Raw genomic sequence first — 5,181 nt, forward strand, 5'->3', positions numbered from 1 at the left:
CAAGTAAAGGGAGTAGCCATGGGTACTAAAATGGCTCCAGCTTATGCTAACTTAGTGTTAGCTGAATGGGAAGTTGAAACCTTGACTAAATTATCTGGATTTCAGTATACTAAAATGCATTTCAGATTTATTGACGATATTTTTTTTGCATGGACAAGTACAGCAGATTTACTTGAACAATTCCTGCTGGATATTAATAATAGCATTAGGTTCTTAACATTTGTTAAATCTGGTACTGGACTATCTGTGTCTTTCTTAGACACTAAAATTGCTATTGATTCCAGTACAGGATCTCTTGTCTCTAACATTTTCAGGAAAGATACGTTTCACAATAATTGTTGGAATTCACTAGCCAACATCCTTTTTATATGAAAAGAAATGTAGTGCGTGGACAGTTCATTAGGCTATCCAGAATAGTCAGCGAAGATGCATTGTTTGACTTGGAGTCTGATTTTCTCTGTGAATTATTTTTACAGAAAGGCTACCCCAGACACCTTATTGAACATATAGCTACTGAGGTAAAATTGAACAGACACACTAAGTTTCAACCTATTCTGAAGTATGGTTTTATTCCCAAAACAAACAACTCTACTGTGACTTCAGACAGGTCTCTTAGTTTTCCGTTACCTATCAGTAGAGACATGGAGACGATCCAAACTATTATTAATAAAAATTGGAATATTGTCAGGTCTGGTGATAACTTCATTAATATTTTTGGTACTGCACTGATGTTTTCATACAAATGGACTAGAACACTTCGTATGGCTTTTGAAAACAGGGACCCTATGTTTGTTGTGAAAAATGTGGTAAACAATAATGATTCCCCTGGTATGTTCTGTTGTGGTTCATGTGTCTCTTGCCAATATATTAAGGTAGGGTCTGTTTTTGTTTTTCCTCACAATAATTACAAAGTTTCATTCAGACAGCATTTTGACTGCCATTCCATTAATATTGTCTATGCAGCTGTTTGTGGGTCTTGTTCTTCATTTTATGTGGGCAAAACCTGCCGGAAATTTTCTGATCGTATTAAAGAACATGTAAGAGCCATTAGAATCTTGGATTCATATAATGCTTTAGCACGCCATGCTAGTAAATGCAGACAGTTTGAAAAATTTAACTTCCTAGAACTGGAGCAAGTTGCAGTGTTCTTTGGAGACTCGGATACTCTTTTGGAAGTTAAAGAACTCAAATGGCAACTTACTTTGGCAGCCGATTTACCACCAGGACTGAATGAATATATTAACATTAAATGTGCTTTACATTGCTTCTTTTAATTTTACTACTGTGCCCCATCTATGCTTATCTATATAATATGCTTTATACATGACAATATTTTTTACAGTGAAATGCAGGTCTTATTTTCTAACTCAAGTAATGCACAAGCACCGAAAAACAGGACAACTGGATACCAATACAGTTAGTTTCCTTTATTTCCAACCAAACGAAGATGCTACAATTGGGTTGAGCGCTTTCATCTAGAATACTAGACTTCCTCAGAACAATGATGTTAACATTTCTCCCCTTTATATATCCAAAAAACCCGCTAGATCCCCCTTTTAAACCCACTAGATCCCCCTTTTAGACCCATTATTTCGGGGAGTTTGAGTAAAACATTCAAACTGGGTAAATATGTTGATATTAGATTAAAACATATATACAACACAGTACAACATATTATGTAGGATTCATGGGCATTCTTGGGTATATTTAAGACAGAGATATGGAGCCCCGAGGTAATATTTGTCACCATAGATGTACAGGACTTATTCTCCTGTATTCCCAAGAATGAAGGGCTCAACAGCTTCATAAACAGCTTATGTAAGCATAGTGGATTGGACCAAGAGGAAATTTCATTACTCACTTCCTTCATGGATATAGTATTGGACAACAACTATATCTATTATGAAGGCGAGTATTACAGACAGAGTAATGGTGTGGCGATGGGAGCAGCTTGTGCTCCCATGTACGCCAACTTAGTACTCTTGGATTGGGAGGAACAACATGTACATAATTCCATATGGATGGAAAATATCAAAACATATGTACGATACCTAGATGATATTTTCCTGCTTTGGGCAGGGAACATTGAAGAACTGACCAGATTTGTTGACTATATCAATGGCACGACCAGTTATTTAAGCTTTACATACCAGTTTCATCATAGGGTTATTAATTACTTGGATGTATATATATACAATGATGGACACACATTCCAATCCAAAATTCATAGAAAGGATACATATAGCAATGGATTTTTACATTTTGACAGTGCACATTCATATCAAGTTAAACGCAATATAGTTAAAGGCCAATGTATAAGGGCTGCGAGAATGACATCAGTAAGGGAACAAATGGAAAAGGAATTGTCTTTCATAGGAGGATTATTCCTAGAGAAGGGATACCCAGTGGACATGATTAGAGACATCACAACATATGTATCACAACAATGGGGGCAACTATATATACCCCTCTTAGGAATAGGGATAACAGATAAGAAGGACAGAATGGTTAATGGTGATGAATATAAGAAAGCATGTATATTTAAATATGGAAAATACACGAATGAAATTAAGGGAATCATTACCAACAACTGGAACATATTGACAAGTGATCCAATAATAAATGAAAAAATACCTAACAAACCACAATTTGTATACAAAGCAGGAAATAACCTGAAAAGAATTATACAAATAAAATATAATCAAAATCAAATGAATAGGGCAAACAAATTAGGGACCAAGAAATGTGGTCATTGCAATTATTGTAAATATATCTTTGAAGATATAAACATCAAGTTAAATAATACAACACATACCAAAATCACATTCAGACATGGGAACTGTCTAACGAAACACCTGATCTACTTGGCTACATGTGATACCTGTCAGAGCTATTATGTGGGGAAAACGGATCGTTTTTTCAAAAACAGAATCTATGACCACTTATATTGTATTAAAAAACTGGATACAAATAATGCTCTGTCTCGCCATCTTATCCATAGCCAAGGATGTGTTGGATTCAAGTTTGGTATACTAGAGGTTATAACACCTAACCCTAGGGGGGGAGATATAAAATCACTAGTGAGTGAAAAGGAGATCAAATGGCAGCTACGATTAGACGTAGCCACACCCCCTGGAATGAATGAAGTTATCCCCACCAAACCACTAGTGAGGACATAAGAAATAACAGACAATGAATTGTTATTAGTTATTATGTATTCTCATTATATCATGTGGAGAAACAATGCTGGTTTTTCACATCCCAGCATAAAAGATAGAGTAAATTTTGATGTCTTGGGGATGGTGACATGTATATCCATTGCAAATTATATGTTCCTAATACCCAACAATGGAGGGGATAGATCATGGAAGTGGATTAAATATGGAAGGGGTGGAATATTACCATCATTACCATCAAAATTAAGAGTAATACTACCATTCTCTTTGAATTCTGGAATCACATATTGATGTAATACTGTGTTGTTACTGAGCAGAGTGAAACGCATAATCTATTTAACAGAAGAAAAGTATCACTATTTGCATAAAATCTTGGAGAATACATTCACATGTATGGACAACCACATTTAGGTGGTATATTATATCATTTTATATATGTGTTGTATGTAAGTGCTTTATGGGGGAATTTTTAATATACAGAGTATTTAGCAAAGAATCTCGTATGTTGGAAGTTATAATTGATCAGGTATTTTGTTTTTATAATTAGATAAATGATCATATTTTAAAAGTATATGTCTAGTGTATAAGTTATGTGATATTTTTATGAAATATAGATTGTCATATCATGAAATATATCGTTATACGTTTTTAATTAATGATAAAATGAAGTTAATAAGTAGATTGGTTGATTGATGTAAATGGCGGGCTTTTTGGATATATAAAGGGGAGAAATGTTAACATCATTGTTCTGAGGAAGTCCAGTATTCTAGATGAAAGCGCTCAACCCAATTGTAGCATCTTCGTTTGGTTGGAAATAAAGGAAACTAACTGTATTGGTATCCAGTTGTCCTGTTTTTCGGTGCTTGTGCATTACTTGAGTTAGTTGTAGCAACAGGACATTTATTCTTTACAGGTCTTATTTTCTGTTATAGGATTTATATTCATATATGTGGTTTCATATATGTGTTTTTTTATGTGTAGGTTGTGACTGAATTTTACCATATGGTTTTTTAGATATCTACTAAGATGTGCTTTACAGAGTTATGACAGAATTTTCAATTGCATTTTATAGCAGTCTTATTACATTACTAATTGTCATGATAGCACATACTTATGCATTTTGTGGGTTCCTTTATAGATACTGTTATGTGTTTACTTAGTTTCTGGAGCCTTTGTTTTCCCTAGGTTTCTTAGTCAGGGCACTCTCTACCCGGTCTCTGTCTTTTATTTCAGTTTAGTTAAGCCCTGTTATTAATGCCTTTTGGTCTCTTTACTTCTTCCTACGTTCTTTTTATGCCCTGATGTCTGATGGTTTGGTACATCGCTCTACTTTTTTGGGTACTACCTTTTTTACTCAGCTATTCTTTACTGCTGATTTCGGTCTTGTCCTTGTGCTACAGTTTTGGTTTTAGTTACAAGTTGTTTATTATTATACCACATTGTTTGCTGAGTGGAGCTACTGCTATGTTTGCCTAGTACCTTGTGACTATAGGACGCCTTGTTACTTGTTAGTTGTAAGTTGTTAAGATGCAAGGTTCAGCACTGCTTCTAGCTGATTTATATAGCTGCCCAGCTTTGACTATTTTATTTCTATCATTTTATTTCTATCTGTTTGCTTAGTCGTAGTGTTTATATGGTTCACAGTGTTCATATCTCTACTCCCCTTGAAACTTTGGTAATTTTCAGGTATTTGACTTTACTCAAAAGGCTAGTCTGACCCACCTTACTATTCAGTAGTTTTTGCAGATAGCTCCTGATGCTCAGAGGCTAGTCTGCCTTCTGGTTATTGCACCTCCAATACACCACTTCATTGGCTTCTACTTGTTCCTTACTATGTTCCCATTGGTGTGACAGTTCTGTACTACTTGAATACTTTGATTGGTTATGATTTCTTATTAGGTAAAGGATTGGGTAAATTTTATATTACTTGTTAGTCATTGGATAACTGTTATTTATGTATATATTTTTTTCTAAACCATTATGTATAAATATGTGGATTTTTCCA

Source organism: Protopterus annectens, chromosome 9.part0, assembly GCF_019279795.1.
Source record: "Protopterus annectens isolate FY-2018-M chromosome 9.part0, PAN1.0, whole genome shotgun sequence".
Taxonomy (NCBI): Eukaryota; Metazoa; Chordata; order Ceratodontiformes; family Protopteridae; genus Protopterus; species Protopterus annectens.